The sequence below is a fragment of the Stegostoma tigrinum genome, chromosome 14 (genome assembly GCF_030684315.1).
Source record: "Stegostoma tigrinum isolate sSteTig4 chromosome 14, sSteTig4.hap1, whole genome shotgun sequence".
NCBI classification, from domain to species: Eukaryota; Metazoa; Chordata; class Chondrichthyes; order Orectolobiformes; family Stegostomatidae; genus Stegostoma; species Stegostoma tigrinum.
Window position 1 is genome coordinate 37522687 of NC_081367.1, and position 17657 is coordinate 37540343.

At 41.5% G+C, this 17657-nt stretch overlaps 1 long non-coding RNA gene across 1 annotated transcript in view; it reads left to right on the forward strand.

The window, feature by feature from the left end:
• The first annotated feature begins 301 nt into the window (after positions 1 to 301).
• LOC125457476 (uncharacterized) overlaps positions 302 to 17657 on the forward strand; it is a 146528-nt gene continuing 129172 nt past the window's right edge. The window contains exon 1 of the long non-coding RNA XR_009446661.1: positions 302 to 2150. This is a non-coding gene — a long non-coding RNA (uncharacterized LOC125457476). The remainder of the gene's footprint in view (positions 2151 to 17657) is intronic.

Here is a 17657-nt window from a genome sequence, read left to right on the forward strand (position 1 = left end):
AAATCCTCCTTTCTGCGCCAGTCAACATCTTCCAGCGGACGAGGGGCTGTTGCTGGTGAAGGGCAAATGGTTGAAGCGAAATCTGCTGACCCCGCCAGCTTCTGTTGCATTCACACTGACCTCTTCAGATACATTATTTGATCTACAATGTTATTGCATATAGAAATCCCCGCAGCTTCAGAGACATCCCCCCAGCCAAAAGGAGTTTGCTCTCCTTAAATCCTCACATTGACAAAGCAAAGGGGCGTGAAACTGGCTGCAAGTGTCAGTTCGAGAGCGAGTATTAGCCCTTCCCTAAGCAGCGTTCACCTAATTCTCATGAACTAATTAATTATTGGCAGACGGACACTGGACTGCTTGACTATGGAAGTGGTGGAAATATTCTACCTGGGAGAAGTGTAGCTCGTTTTGCTGATACCTGTGGTTGGGTGCTTTCTGTGCGGTTAGAGGCCCGGGAAGAGACTCCTGTTCTCGAGATTTGCGTGGCTAGAGTTCAGTGGGAGACAAAAGGCTCCATAGAAGTTGAGTTTCCACTTAACGTGGGTTTGAATGTTTTTGTTGTGGAGAGGGCTGTGCTGTAGTCTGGCAGACAAGTCAGACTGGGTGAGGTGTACGGGGTAGGGTAAGGAATGAGTTATTGTCCGTGCTGTTTCTCGCGGTTCGAGACTAAATGCGTCTGTAAGAGGGAGTGCCAACAAAATGAATAGGAAACAGAGAATGGATGGGTGGAAAACCTTATAATTTATTTAACCAACCAGAAGGCACGTTTGGACCAATTTTATTCGAGCTATAAATCGCTTTAAAATAGCCCTCCGTGCAAGACAACTATGTTCTTTGCGATACATTATTTTTAAAAAAACACTTTATTACTCTTTTGATAAAATCTTATTCTACCCCGTGTGCTCGGTATCTCACCATGTTAATGCAAAAACATCCACTCTAAGCCAAATCTATCTTAATTCATTACAATGATTAAAGGTGGAGCTGTAGATCTCGACGTGCAATATGGACTAAAATGGCTTCTGCTGGTGCTTTCGATAATGCGGATTATCTTCATGGGTGGTTTCTCTGTCTGTAGCAGCTGCGCTGCAGGCGATTAGTGGGGACGGGGTGGGACGGCTTTTTGTTTCGCGTCTAAAACAAGGCGAGCCTCTTGAACAATGTCACCAGCTGCAGATGTTGTGATTGTTGTAGTTAGCAATAAATAGTCGAAATTAACCCCAAGAAAAATGCCCTGCTTTCTCACATTAAAGCTATTTTCCACACTCTTGTCATCTCTGACCACGAAAAATTCCAAGCGTAAGGTCTGATGATTTTTTTAAACTACTAATGATTAACCCGATAATCCGTCTCTTTCCCTTCTGCTCCCCCTTCCAGTGGTATAACCCAGGCTGCTTTGAAGAGCTGGAGAAGCCTTTCTTGTGCAAATAACAGCCAGACGCCAACAGTTATTGGCTATTTATTTCCTGCCTGTATGAGCTGGCAGTTTGAGAGAACATTCTAGAAGGTCTCAGCACTGATACAAGCTTTTGTTTGTAAAGACAAATCTGCAGTCAGAGTAGAAGGAACTAAATCCTTTCAGAGAGACGACAGGGGAGATGAGAATTATGAAAGTTTGTCTAGGTCTCCAATAAAGTTGAAACATAATAACGACTGTTTTAGATGGTTGCTGTTAATATTGAAAATGTAGGTAAACTGCAGAGTAAAGCGTGTTTATTAACTGTTTCTCCTGGGTTATGTTTACCATGCCACTTACTGTTCTTAAATTCGCAGCAAAATATTAAAATGCGATACTTTCATACATTTTCAAAGCTAGCCATTTCTTAGCATGTTATTAGGTGAAACATAATACCAGAATTTGATACATTACGTTGCTTTTATAATGACGGGATTAAAAGCGTTTATAAAATTGCAAGGTTAAACAATTCCCAGTTATTTAAACTACAGCATGTTCTAATAAACTTAAATCTCCTCAGCAAATCGCATCCACTACGATCAATAATGTAAAACCTTCCGATTGTTGGACCCTGATGTCTCTTGTGTATCTGTACATATTGCAGCCAGACAGTAAACACCATTATAGAAAGCCACAGCAGTAATTTAACCTTCCTTAACGTCGAGCAAAGCAAGAAAATCACTAATGCTGCAAGGTAGGAAGGCGGCCAATTGAATACATAAAGTCAACCTAGTATTAACCCTGAATATGACATATGGCCGTTTGCAGACTCCTATTGTTCTTCTTCCAAATGTTACGGTTGTACTGAAATAATATGGCTGAATGCACATGCAGGAATTGTAACGCTGTGTTTTTCTTTCCCAAGCGCCCTTTCATGTTGTCTTCATTGCCAAGTTTGTACCACTTGACATCATGTTCCCATTTGTGAAAATAACCAGATAGCTGGGAGTAAAATAGTATGCATGAAAATTGTGAGATCTATCCTGAGACTCCCCCCCCCCCATTTTAATTTAGGAATCGTCATCTGATGAACAGTGTTGTATTTATATATCATTCACTGTTAACCTTTGAGAATCACTACTTTTGCGCCAGCAGCTTGAAATAATTTTTTTCCTGTCTAATGTAACTTGTTTTTTCCAATTTGTTGGTACATGGTGTGACCAAGACTTTAGTCTCATCATTTGCTTTTGTCTCAAATGAACCAGTGCTTTGGAAAATTTGATGCCTCCGTGTGTTTGAGTTTAGGACTCACAAGGGACTACCACTGCTTAGTAACTCTGCTGTGTTCTGACAATTTCAAGCTGATATTTAGCAGCAACCACTTACAGAGGATGAAGACAAGAGAACATGATTGACCAGCGATTCTGAGTCATCAGATTTAGGAATTGTGGTCTATATATTGACTTTCATAACATTATATAAGGATTAACATGTTCTTTTGTCTGTTGTTTAAAATAAGTAGGCTGTATAATCTCACTAATGAGAGATATTAAGAAGTGCAGATGCTGGAGTCAGAGATAACACTATGGAACTGAAGGAACACAGCAGGCCAGGCAGCATCAGAGGAGCAGGAAAGCTTACGTTTTGGGTTGGGACCCTTCAGAAATGGGGAGGGGGAAGGGAGCTCAGAAATAAGTAGAGAGGAGGAGTGGGGCTGGGAAAGGTAGGTGGGATGGTGATAGCTGCTCCCGATGTGGCCTTCTCCACATCAGCGAGACCAAGCGGAGACTTGGAGGCAGTTTTGTAGACCATCTGCACTCTGCTCACGACAAACAACACCTTTCCAGTCGTGAATCATTTCAACTCCCCCTCCCACTCCCTGGGTGACATGTCCATCCTGGGCCTTCTCCAGCACCACAACGACACCACCCAGAAACTGGAGGAGCAGCACCTCACATTCCATCTTGAGAGACTACAGCCCAATGGCTAAATGTGGATTCTACCAGTTTTAAAATCTCCCCACCCCCAGCCTCATGCCGTGTCCAACCCTCCCTCTCATCCCTGCCTACTTGACCTGACACAGCAAGTTCATCTTCTCTCCCATCCCACTGACCAATCCCCACCACTGCCTACGTGCATTCACCTATCACCATTCCTCCTACCTACCCCAGACCCACTCCTCCTCTCTATTTCTATCTTTTCTCTCTTCCCCATCCCCATTTCTGAAGAAGGGTCCCGACACAAAACATCAGCTTTCATGCTCTTTTGATGCTGCCTGGTCTGCTTTGTTCCTCCACACTGTTATCACAAACTTACTAATTTCTAGTTTCAAATGACTGACTTCCCTGATAGCAGAATCGGTTTTTAGAATTGTCCCAGTGAAATTGAAGAACTAATAATGAAAAATAAGGAAATTGCACAAGAAGTGAAGCTTTTTTTTATTAATGTGATATGTGTGACTGACATTTATTGCCCATCCTTACATGCCCTTTAGAAGGTGATGGTGAGCTGTCTTCGTGAACCACTGCAATCAGGTGTTGTAGGTAGACCTGCAGTGCGGCTAGAGAGACTGTGACCCAGCAACACTGAAGGAACACTGATATATTAGTCCAAGTCAGTATGGTGAGAGACTTAGAGAGAAATTTACAGATGGTGGTGTTCCCATGTATCTGCTCATTTTTCTAGATGGAAGTGGTTGTGGGCTTGGGAAGTGTTACCTAAGCAGTCTTGCTGAATTTCTGAAATGCATCTTTGTAGATGGTAGACTGCTGTTTTTCTATTTATTTCAAAAATATACACTATTCGAAAAATATCCTTATATACATGCATATTCACTAAAGCAGTTTGGTTCTGTAAATTAGCATATGAAGAAACAAACAAACATTGGAGTTTTGACTCCATCCAGTAAACAAGCCTAAGACATTTGTTACTTGTACAAGACTATGTTTGCATACATTAGATGCACTTTCTCATGGCAGACATTGTGTATAGAAATGCTCTCCTGAGACTAATTAATGTGTATGCCTGGATGGTAAAGAGTGAGCAGCTGGCCATCCTGCAGCAACTCCCACTGCTGCTGGCGATGTCTAGGCCAGTCATTCTGGCTGGAGATTTCAGCTGCATCATCAAAGTGAATGGACTATCTGAGAGGCTAGTCTTATCTGAGAGGCTAGCCTTCAGTTGCTAAATCTGTCAAATTCCATTCTATATAATTTAGCATGGTGATAGTGGCACCCAACTCATTGGAGGATATTCTTAATGTGACAATCTCTGTAAGAACTGTGCAGTGGTCACTCGTACAAATCCTGTCATGGACAAATGCATCAGTGGCAGGCAGATTGGCAATGATGAGGTCAAGTATAGTTTTCTTCCTTGCTAGTTCCCTCACCACCTGCCACAAACTAAGTTGAGAAGAGAAGTCCTTTAGAACTGCTACAGCTTGGCCAGTAGTGTTACTACTGAGCCACACTTGGTAGATAGTGCACTTTGAAGTCCCAAAACAGAGTGCATTTTGTGCCCTTGCCACTCTCAATGCTTTCCTCCACATTATTGGGATATAGTGGGTAAGGTATGATTCTGTGAAAGTGCCACGTCAGATTGTTGCTTGACTAGGCTATGAGACAGCACTCCCAATATTGGCCCAAGAACTCAGATGTTAGTAAGGAGGATTTTTCAGGGTTGACAGGGCTGTGTTGTTTGCTGTTGTTGTTTCTCGTGCCTTACTCAATGCCAGGTAGTCCACCCAGTGATTCTGTTTTGGAGACTTTATCGTGCTTGATACAAATGTGTGGTCTTTGCGACCAGTCATGATGAAGGGTGTAGACCTGAAGCATCAACTTTCCTGCTCCTCCAGCTCCACAGTGCCTAATCCTGATGCATTTCATCCGTTGACCTTAAAATAATTGGCTAGTGAGACAGTTGATTTTCATTTTCCTAAAATTTCTTTGATTGAGAATAGTCCCATTGAATTGGAAGGTAGAAAATATTACTCCTTATTTAGAGAAAGGGAGATAGAAAGCAGGAAATCCCAGGCCAGTTAGCTTACCATCTTGCATTTGGACAATGTTAGAGCCTATTAGTAAAGAAGTATAGCAGGACACTTAGATAAGTTCAAGGTAAGCAGGCAGCATCAACCTGGTTTTGTGTAAGTGTAATGTCCATATCTTTTTGTTTCTGTATTTTTCATTGTGAATTAAAATGGAAAGAAAGCTATTATAAAGAACAAGGATTGGTGAATAATTGATGCACTTTTTAAAGTGCAGAAACCCAACACTCATTGTGAGTACTATGAACATAGCTGCTTGGTCAGGCAGTAGTGAAAGCCTAATTTGCCCATAGTCTGGAGCCAAGGGTTGTATATTAATGGAGCTTAAATGGCTGATTAGTCCGAGAACTAGAGACCAGTTATCAATGACAAGGCCTCCTGTTTGCCACAAGTATGTGATTGGCTCCGAACTAGCTAAACAAGTTGAGGATGTGACTGGGAGAAGAAATCGAGTCTCTACAGTGGCAGGAGCTATCTTTGTTCTTTGCTGTAAAATGTTTCTCATCTGTGAAGATGGTTAGTTTAATTGCCGTTTCTAGTTGCTGTAAATTGTGACTTTTAGTCATTAAGTCAATGACCTTAATAAATATGAACCAGTCACCCTGCACTTTCTGCAAACAAGTGAAAAGTTCTGATTATGGAAGATTGAGAAGCTATGTTCAGATTGGTGAAAGGATCATCTCAGTGATCTCTGCGTACAGGAAACACTGAACTATTTTCCTCATCTTTCCCTCAGCTGTGATGCTATTCCCCCCTGTCTATGTTTGTAGAGGAGGAGTTTATAAGAGTTTTAGAGTCATTAGAGTTTTAACCAGTAGAGTTGATGATTGACAATTGTTTACCTGTAGCTGCAGACTATTTACTTGTAATTCTTTTTAAGTACAGAAATGTGGTCCAATTTTTCTGTCCATCTGGGTCTGAAAGTCAGGTAATGGAATACAAAAGTAGGGAGGTTATGCTTCTGTTATACGACATATTGGTAAGACCACATATGGAGGACTGTACACAATATCGGTCACCTTATTTAAGAATGGATGTAAATGTGTTGGAGGCAGTTCAGCGAATATTTAGAGCAAAAAACAATACATCGCAGGAACAGGCCCTTAAGCACTCCAAGTCTGCATGACATATTTTGTCCTTCCATATTAAAACTGTCTTCACTCAAATAATTCTTATCCCTGTATACCCTTCCTATTCATGTACTTGTTCAGGTGTTTCTTGAATACTGCTATTGTAGGTGAACATGTAATAGGAGTTGTGAAGACAGTTCTGAAGCAGGGTGAATAACCACGGAGCTGGAAAAGCACAGCAGGTCAGACAACATGTCAGGAGCAGGGAAGTCAATGTATTGGACTGAAATCCTTTGTCAGGACTGAGGACAGGACAGGGAGCCCAGAAATAAATAGACAGTAGGGGCTGGGGCTGGGGGGAGGGTAGTTGAGATGAAAATAGGTGGATGCAGGTAGGAGGTTATTGTGGTTGGCCAATGGAAAGGGTGGAGTGGATAGGTGAGTGGGAAGATAGACAGGTTGGGGGGGGGTGGAGAAATTTTGAAGCTGGTGAAGTCAGCACAGATGCTCCATAGTAATAAAATGTGAGGCTGGATGAACACAGCAGGCCAAGCAGCATCTGTTCATCCAGCCTCACATTTTATTATCTTGGAATTCTCCAGCATCTGCAGTTCCCATGATCACAGATGCTCCATAAACTGGTTCCTGAGTCTGCGTTTGGTCTTCCCAATGTAGAGGCGACCACAGTGGGAGCATCAGATACAGTAGGTGAGTTTAGATGAAGTGCAGGTGAATCTCTACTGGATTGTTTGGGGCCTTGGGCAGAGGTGAGGGGGAGGTGTAGGGGCAAGTGTAGAACCACCTGAGGTTGCAGGGTAAGGACTGGGTGTGGTGGTAGGGTTGGTGGGGTGTGTAGAGCTGACGAGGGAGTTGTGGAGTGAATGGTCCCTGTTGGAAATGGATAGGGTTGGGGATGGAAATATCTTTTTGGTGATGGGTCTGAAGCAGGTTCATTGGACTTGAAACATTAACTTGCTTTCTCTCCACAGGTGCGGCCTGACCTGCTGAGTTTCTCCAGCAATTTCTGATTTTGTTTCAGATTTCCAGCATCCACAGTTCTTTGTCTTATTCTGATGTAATAAGATTACTGTCTAATGTGGAAATGTTGGATTGGGAGGCTTGTATGCATTGAAATTTAGAAAAATAAGGGCTGATTTTACTGAAACATACAAGATCCTGAGGGGTCTTGACACGGTAGATATGGAGAAGATGTTTTATCCTATGGAAGAATCTAGAACTAGGGCTTTATGTTTAAAAGTCAGGGTAGCCTTTTAAACAGAGATGAGGTGAATTTTTTCCTCAGGGCCTTGAGCCTTTTGTGACTGTTCCTGAAAGCATGTTTGAAGCAGCATTCTTGAATATCTTGAAGGCAGAAGTAGACAGATTCTTGGTCAGAAATGAAGTGTTATTGGAGTGTGTGGGAATGCAGGTTGATGTTATGATTAGATCAGTCATGATCTTATTAAACGACAGGGCAGACACAAGGGATTGAATGGCAAGTTATCAGCATTGTTCGCAGGATATGGCTTAAATGCAAGAAAAATTTAATGTTCTACCAGTAGTGTTAAGTTTCCTGTTCACATCTCTCCTATCCTGAGGCCATATGGTAGGCAAATTGTACAGCAAAAAAGGAATTTCTGTGTTAGTCTCTCTTGATGGCTGTTATATTCCTCTCATCGTTCCTGACAATAGCCTACTCTTCGAACCATTGACTAACCACTTTGGTCTGTGAAAGGCCATAAGAATAACAATAGGATGATGAAAGTTAAAATTCAATCATCCATATATGTCATGATAGTGCCACCGCTCCACCACAAAGAATAAAGTTGAACTTACCTGAGTGCTTTGTTTCAAGGATAATATGGAACAACAAACCTGGGTAATTTGGTTTTGGCGATTAATGGGGCCCCAGACTGTTTTACGAGGAGAAAGATGTAAGGCATTTATACTCAGAGGTAATAGCGGCGGCCTCTGTGCTAACAATGGGTGTACTGTATATCTTCAAAAGTCCCAGAAAAGTGTTGAGAATGTTGGGTCATAAATAGTTTTGCTTTTAATTGTCCATTAGCTTCAAAGATAGAGGGTTAGAATCTCAAGGATAGCTAATTTCTATCTGGATACAAGTACAATGTGACCATGTAACCACTGAGATGAGCTTGAGAGGCGATGAGTTGAAGATAAACCAAAAAAGCTCAGACAAGGTTAGTCTGCCAGGATCTTAGAGGCAGGGCCAGTATAGACAGCAACAAACTGTGGCTCACCTTGCAGGAATGCAAATGGTAGCTTGTGCTCAGATTAACAAGTGTGAATTCATGAGGACATAAAGTCAAGTTTGGACACTTCACCTTGCTCACACTAGAGGAACAATCTTCAAGAGGGAATATACCTCAAGGTAAAAACAGTTCTTTGATTAACATTTCCCAGATTGATAAGGAAAAACAACAGAGGCAAACCCTTTTGAGAGTTAATCTGTATTTGCATGTTTACGTGAAATCTGCCTCCAAAACAGTTTTAGCAAATGTAATCCAGACCCTAATAATCCAATTTGTAAAATGGTGTTCCCTCATTTTACCTTTGGCTCCTTTGCTATTCAACAGAAATTTATGTCCTCTGTTTTGACCCTTCCACCAAAGGGAACAGTTTCTTCGTATCTACTCTATCCAGACCCCTTATGATTTTACTGCTCCTCTGATGCTGCCTGGCCTGCTGTGTTCCTCCAGCTCCATACTGTGTTATCTCTGACTCCAGCACCTGCAGTTCTTACTACCCCTTATGATTTTGAATGTCTTTATCAAACCTCCTCTCAACTTCTTGTTAAGAACATCACCAAAGCCTCCGATCAGTCCAAGTAACTGAGCTACCTCATCCCTGGAACCATTCTTGTAAATCTTTCCTGTTACTTTTAATGACATCCCATTCTTCCTAATGTGTATCGCCCAGAATTGGACATAATACTACACGTGAAATTAAGCCAATGCTTAAAAGCATCCTTGCTTTCATACTCTATACCTTTGTTCACAATTTCTAGGATCATTACCTTTTTATTAATCACTTTCTCAACCTGCCGAGCAATTTTCAAAGGTTTATGTGCATACCATAGATTCCTCAGTTCCTGCACTTCCTTTAGAATTGTATTCATTCTTTTTGTATTGTGTCTCCTTTGTTCTTTCTAATAAAGGTATTAATTCACACTAATCTGTACTAAATTTCATCTGCCAAGATACATCCGTCTCTGACATGCTCAATGCTTTCTATGCTTGGTTGAGTAGTGCGGTGACACCTGCCCTGACAGCCGCAGACACACCTGTTCCCTCCATCGTCACTGCAGACATCAGATAAGTCTTCCTAGGAGTCAACCCAAGGAAAGCGATGGGCATGGACAGTGTCCCTGGCTGACCACTCAGATCCTGCACAGACCAACCGGTGGAGGTATCCATAGACATCTTCAAATTCTCCCTCCTACAAGCCAAAGTCTCCACCTGCTTCAGGAAGGCCACCATTATCTCTCTACATAACAAAGCACATGCAATGTGCCTTAATGGTTATCATCCAGTGGCTCTGACCTCAATAATCATGAAGTTCATCAAGAGGCTGGTCACGGCCAAATCAACTCCAGCCGGCATCAATCCCTTAAAATTTGCTGACTGACTTAACAGGTTCACAGTTGATGTCATATCCCTAGCCCTGCTCTCATCCCTGGAACATCTGGATAACAAGGACACCTATGTCAGACTCCTCCTCATTGATTACACCTCTGCCTTCAACATTATTCCCTCCCAAATGATTTCAGTACTCCATCATCTTGGCCTTGGCTCCACCCTCTGCAACTAGATCCTTAGCTTTTTGACCCACCGACCTCAATCAGTGAGGATAGGTAACTGCACCTTCTCCATGATGACACTCAACACTGGACTCTCCCAAGGATGTGTCCTCAGCCTCCTACTGTACTCCCTGTATACCTACAACTGCGTTGCCTAATTCCAAGTGAACACCATCTACAAGTTTGCTGCCAACACCACTGTGGTGAAATGGATATCCAACAATGACAAGTCAAAATACAGAAGGGAGGAAGAGTATTTGGTGATGTGGTGCAATGAAAACAACCTCTGTCTTAATCTCGGCAAAACTAAAGAACTGATCATCAACTTCAGAAAGAAAGGAGGAGAAGATGTCCCCAACTACATCAATGGAACTGAGGTAGAGAAGGTGGAGAGTGTCAAGCTCCTGGGAGTGACAATAACTGACAACCCATCCTGGACTTCCCACATAAATGCAACGGTCAAGAAGGCACAACAATGCCTGTTCTTCCTCAGGAGGCTCAGGAAATTTGGCATGTCCAAAAGGTGCCTCACCAACTTCGTTAGATGCACCATTGGAAGCATACTGTCTGTGTGCATAATGACCTGGTATGGCAACCGCTCTGCCCAAGATTGTAGAAACTACAGAAGATGGTGTACAAGCCCAAACCATCACAGAGGCCAACCTTCCATCCATGGACTTGATTTACATGGCTCACTTCTACACAGAAAGGCTGCCAACATTATCAAAGATCCATTGCACCCCGGTAATGATCTCTTACAATCTCTTCTGTCAGGCAGAAGATAGAGAAGCTTGAACATGCAAAAGCAGGTTCAGGGACAGCTTCTACCCAGGCATCATTATTCTGATGAATGGACTCCGGTGTCGAATAATGCCAATCTTGCTTAACGTTGATCTTGCCTCGCACACGCCCTGTGCAATGTAACCTGTATGCTTCTGTGTTAGTCTTTTTGTTCTCTACCCCATTGCTTACTATGATCTGCCTGTATTGCTCGTAAACAAAGCTTTTCACTGTACTTCGGTACACGTGACAATAAATCAATCAACCCCACATCAAACCAACTTTGTACTTCAAACCCTGTTTACAATACAGTTGTCAACAATTATCTTTCCATTCCTGTTAGAAAATACAATATTTTTGACCAACTGATATGTCACTGATGCTATTAACTTCTTTCTGGTATTAAAACAGTCAAGAAAAACAGCATGGCAACCTATTTCGGAACTTGAATAGATCTGAAGCAGGCACAGCTTGCTCCAAATGAGTTCTAACAGTGAAGTTGAGTTTAGCAACCTAGATTTTCCTCCTTTTCAACACTGACTCCATATGCAGACCAACTGCAGTAGTAGCCCTTGGGACCGTTAGCAGCCCCTTTAATTGCTCGATAGAAGAAGAACCTTTGTAGACACTGTATTTGGATTAAGGCTTAAAATAAACACTCGTTCCTCTTCTGCACAGCCTTTCAGATACAGTAGCAATGGTTCCACTTCATCACTACCAGATAGCTTCATTACTGAAGTAGGAGTAGGAGTGCAGGAAGCCAATTGAAAGCATTTGATAAGATTGATCCAGGAGTGTGACTTGGGGTCAAGAGGTCAAAATAGTGGGTGAAGGCCCTGCCTCACCATGAAACCACTACAAATTCTTCAAAGAAGTTTTGTCATGTTTTTCACAATCTAAGCAACAGATCTAACCTCTTGCCTTTGATGCCCTCCTTATCCTTTTATTTAAATATTTGGACACAGCCATTTTAGTCATTGTAAGTATTGTAACTAAAGCAGCCTCTAAGTTACTCAACTTTCTCCTATTCTAAAGAATATATCTTCCCCTGGACATCCCATAAGCTCTCTATGAAGTCCTAATATGTCAAAGTCTCTAATAAAATCTTCTTGCACTTGGATAAGATGATCATTTAATAGAGCTAGAATTGCTAAACACAGTGTAATCTTGTAACCCATTATGGTAGAGGGCAATCAGTCTGAAAGCTGATGGAAATTGGTGGATGTCCAAGGAAACCTAACTCTTTCAGCCACTAACTCTACTGCTATTTTGAATGTGCAACTTTTTCAACCTTCCTCTATCAGTCCTTTTCAAACATTGTAACTGCAACTCCCTGATGCCGCTATTCAGGTACATGCATTGGAAAAACTGCCCTACAGATTCAAGATTGTCATCAGCAACTAGCATTCCCACAACTCAACTGGACCTGCACCACAAGAACTCTTTTAAAAAGTTCTTTTAAAAATGCTTCACTGATACCTGTGCTGAGGAGATGGAGAAAGGCTAAAACTATTGCAATGCTTGCCTATTTAAACACAATGCTGTGGGAAAGAGTAATGCATGCTTTGAATAACATCAGATTGGGCTGCCATCTTTCAGTACTCATTTCAATTGGGGTTCTGCGATTAAAGAAGCATTTAACCAGACTTTTTAGGCCAGTGTAACACATCATAAAAGGGTGCTGACACAACTGTGGATAACAAAATGTGAGGCTGGATGAACACAGCAGGCCCAGCAGCATCTCAGGAGCACAAAAGCTGACGTTTTGGGCCTAGACCCTTCATCTGATGAAGGGTCTAGGCCCAAAACATCAGCTTTTGTGCTCCTGAGATGCTGCTGGGCCTGCTGTGTTCATCCAGCCTCACATTTTATTATCTTGGATTCTCCGGCATCTGCAGTTCCCATTATCACTGACACAACTGTGGACCTGGTTTTAGCCTATTCTAAATCAATCCACTTTCACAAAGCTAACGTTAGGCCCAGTAGGTCTGTTGCTCCAGTGCCAGTTGTTGCATATTGCACTGAGCATCGTATTTTGCCAGTACGAGCAGAGGAACAGAGATGAGTGAAGAAAAGGTGTGAATGATCTTTCCTCTATTTGTCCGTTAATTATCTCATATTCCAGGCAGTGAAGTGTCTGAGTGTAGATAGCTGTGGTTCTGTTTTGGGAGTACGTAATTTACAAGACAAGGAGAAGTAGCATACTGGTAATATTATTGGCCTACTAATCTAGATGTCCAAATTAATATTCTGGGGATATGTGTTCAATTCCTTCTGTGGTAGCTGATGGAATTTCATTTCATTTCATTAAACTTATATTCTGGAATTAAAAGTTAGCCTTGAGTTTTTGACCATGAAGTATCATTAACTAACTTTTTAAAAAATCTGGCTTACTAATGGCCTTTAGGGAAGGAAATCTGTCATCCATAGCTAGCCTGGTCTACATATGACTCGAGAGCGGCAACAATCTGGTTGACTCTGAAAGGGCTTAGCAGTTCAAAGGCAATCAGGGTCAGGCAATCAGTATCTTGTTAGCTATGCCCACCTCTCATGAAAAATAAACTTCAGTGAGCATTAATATAAGCATACTTATAAATTGATTTATTGATTTTTCTTCTCCAATTTCCACCTATTACTTCTCCATGGTATTGGTGACCGTCAATAGGTGTGGTTCCACAGACAACACTTGTTCTCTATAATCTCCCTCCCTAAAAGTGAATATTTTTAATTTGAGCTGACCACTGTATATCCTTCTCCACCATCCAAGTCTGTGAACCAATACAAATGTACATGTATGGATAGTGAGGAAAAAGAACATTTAATTCAATGGCTATAAACACTGTTCATCAGATGCTGGTTAAGTAGTCTCTCGCAGCTGACCAAGGACAGATCTTCAAATACGAGTGCTTTTTCAAATTTTAATTTCTGCACATCATTAAGAATCCAACAACACTTGCAATTTTCCGACTTGCAATATGAACAATTAGTTCAAGCAAATGGCTCAACATAAACCTAGCTCACATCGGTACAGGCATGTAGAAAGAAATGGAAGGAATGCATGATCTAGTGGTGAGCATGTTGCTACACAAATGTGTTGCGCCATTGAACCACATATTCTTTGCTCTTCTCTCTATAATCTTATATTCAATAATCTGCAGTTTTTTAGTCAGATATATTTCCCAAATTGGCTCAGGTTGCTAAAATTATTTATCACATTCCTATAGCTCCATAAATGACATTCACTAACTCAAAATAAGATAGAATTAAGTCAATGATCATGGTCTGTGCTGTGAACATCACACATTGTGCATTTGTGACACTGAATCAATTGGAGGGATGATATAAATAAAGTGATAACTACATGACTCCTGACGATTTCCACTTTGAAGAATTATGAAACAGATATTAAATGGAGCAATTTTAACCTAATTTACTACACAGAAAACCCATTGGATTGGGCAGAGTATCAAAGATACATCCTGCCCAATATCGCTGTCAATTGACTTCAGTAGAAATTAAAATCAGGTGGGATTAAAAACCAGTGGGGCAACTGATAATGCACTCTCCCCAATGAGCAGATTAGGTAAAATCTGATTGTTTGGATTTGGAAAAGATTTAAGGAGTTTATGTTATGACAAATATAATGTGAAACTTTCATTACTGGACAAATGGACAATTAAATTAATATTCTTTAAATCTACAGAACAATGTGTAGCAGCCATGAAACTATTTATTTAAGTAGAATGTTTTCTTTTTGGTATCTGTTTACTAGAGGCTGCAAGAACTGAATGGAGAGGAGGGCATTGTTTAAAAAAATGTTTACTAACAGGATACCATATAAAGGAGTATCCCAGTTGTGAACAGTTCTGGAAGTACAGCATTCCGATTCAAACTGTGTGCTCCATTTTGATTAAATATACTTCACATGAATACCCATTACAAGATCAATGTCATGCTTTGTGAGGAAGCATATGTAATTTTCAACCTGCTGACTTTTGTCAAAAAAAGTTGCTTTCATTTTTTATGGAGCAGACAGTACATGTAAAGACATATACTTATTATTTACCACACAAATTCCGCCACAACCTACTCACATGGTTCACTGCCCAGAAATGTGTTTATCCTAATCCTGGCATGTTACTGTAAAACAAAATTCTTTAACAAGTTTCAATGCTGTTAAGATGTTTGGAGGGTAAACTTTACAATAGCAATTGGTGCACTGAGAACTTGCTTACAGACAAACAATATTTTTTATAATATTGTGTAACAAGCCAGTATACTGCGTGAAGAAAAAACTGATGATTCTAGTTACATCCCTTTCATTGACACAGCTTAAAGGAGTGAGTGGGAGTGACCTTATTAGGAATTTGTTATTGCAAAAAATTCCTTTCTAAAAGCAGCTGTTTTTGTTGATGAAATATGTCCCTGAGGCCCATGGGTACTTACTGCAAATACAAATGATGTGATTCCTCTGAGTAAACAAAAACGCCCCAAACAGGGTGCAGTGGGAGTTGTCTAATGTTATAGGTAAGATGGAACATTTCACTAAGTAATACTGTATGGAATTGTCAACCACAACAACACTGGCATGTTCTGGAAACAGGTATCTTTGAACTTGATTTCCCCAGGAACTAATAAATTACATGAAGCTGCAAGAATAAATTTGCATTTTGAATTTCATTTTTAATCATATGATTCTGTTGCCCACTCAACTGGATTAGGAACTCTTGTTGAAACTAACTCGGTTTATTGATACTGTGCAATTCATTTATGAAAGATTATTTGGTGTTGCATTGTTCTGTCTGCAACAAATAACTGTCCATTCAGAACCACGGAACAATCTGTAAATAAGGCCTCAGTGGGGGAGGGGCAATTTAAAATAGGAAGATTCAGCTGTGGAGATCAGAGAGAGCTAGAAAGAATCTTCACTATATGTTGAGCAAATTAATGCCTGTGTAATTGATATAGCTGGGCAAACAATGACACATTACAATTAATACACTGATTAGAACACACTACCAGCCTGCACTCACTATCACCATCCCACCTACTTTCCACAGCCCCACCCCTTCTCGATTTATTTCGGAGCTCCCTTCCCCTTCCCCATTTCTGAAGAAGGGTCTCAATCCGACTTTCCTGCGCCTCTGATGCTGCCCGGCCTGCTATGTTTCTCCAGGTCTAAGTTGTGTTACCTCTGGCTTCTCTACCTTATCTATTGGCTGGTAAATGGTGTGCAGCACCATTTTCGGATTGTGCGATGGAATCTTATGGTGGCCTGAGTGATGTGGGCTACAATGAGATTTGTGGCAGAATCAGGCCAGAAGGCTGGTTTCTTTTATTTATTCTTTATTCATTCAGGGGACGAGGGCATCGCTGGCTAGGCAGCATTTATTGTCCATTCCTAATTGCCCAGAGGGCAGTTAAGAGTCAACCACAATGCTTTGGGTCTGGAGTCATATATAGGCCAGACCAGGTGAGGATGGCAGTTTCCTTCCCTGTAGCACATTAGTGAACCGGATGGGTTTTTCCTGACAATCGACAATGGATTCATGGTCTTCATTAGATCCTCAATTGCATATATCTATTGAATTCAAATTCCACCATCTGCCATGGTGGGATTCTTACTTTATCTGGGTCTCTGGATTAACAGTCCAGCAATAATACCATGAGGCTATCACCTCCCCTCCTCCAGTAAGGCCTATCTCAAATGTCGGGAGTATCTGGCTTTATCTTTCCCGTTTTGCACAAATGGCATTGCATCACTAGCAAGTGCAAGATGCCAATTGATAAGATTTAATGCATGTTAAATGCCTTATTAACACCACAATTCGCATCATTCATAATCAGCCTCCCAAATGGCCAAACTGGACAAGGAAACCAGAACGTGTCCCTGATCGATTCCCCTCAATGCTTCCTCCAAACAGCCCGCGACTAAACCATAGCCCAGGGCACAATCAAAGGGCACCATGCACCCATCTCCCATAGACATTGGCAATTGGCATCTTTGAACCCACCTTAATCATCTTGGTACTTTTACTTTGCACTGGCAGTGCATTCTGGAAGCAAAGATCTACATTGCAGGGCACACCAGCAACTAATATTGAAAGGCTGCTGCAAAGATACTTTGCACACGGAGCGGGCAGTTAGCTTACAAGCTGTATTAGACTGCATCCCCAGGATAGTCATTTACTGTCTTAGCACTCGCTCATTTAGTGGTTACTTGCAAGCTAATAGCATACTTGCTTTGCCTTACTGTGCCATACCTGTTTACAGCTTGCTTTGCTGCTCAGCAGTCCTCAGCCGAATGGTTAGAACATCTTACAGCATGACAGTGTGCTATATCAATGTCATAACTGCACAGATGCAGCCCGAGCCAACAGCTTATGCAGCGAACACACTGCATGTGCAGCAAACAAGGAGCCACATCTCAACATCTTAGGGCAGTAGTTGGCACCAAAGTGCTGGAGGCAGCTGTCAAACAGGGGGTCTCAGCACTATAGGCCAGCCTCCCATACTACTCACAATCAGGCAGCCGGTGGGGGTATT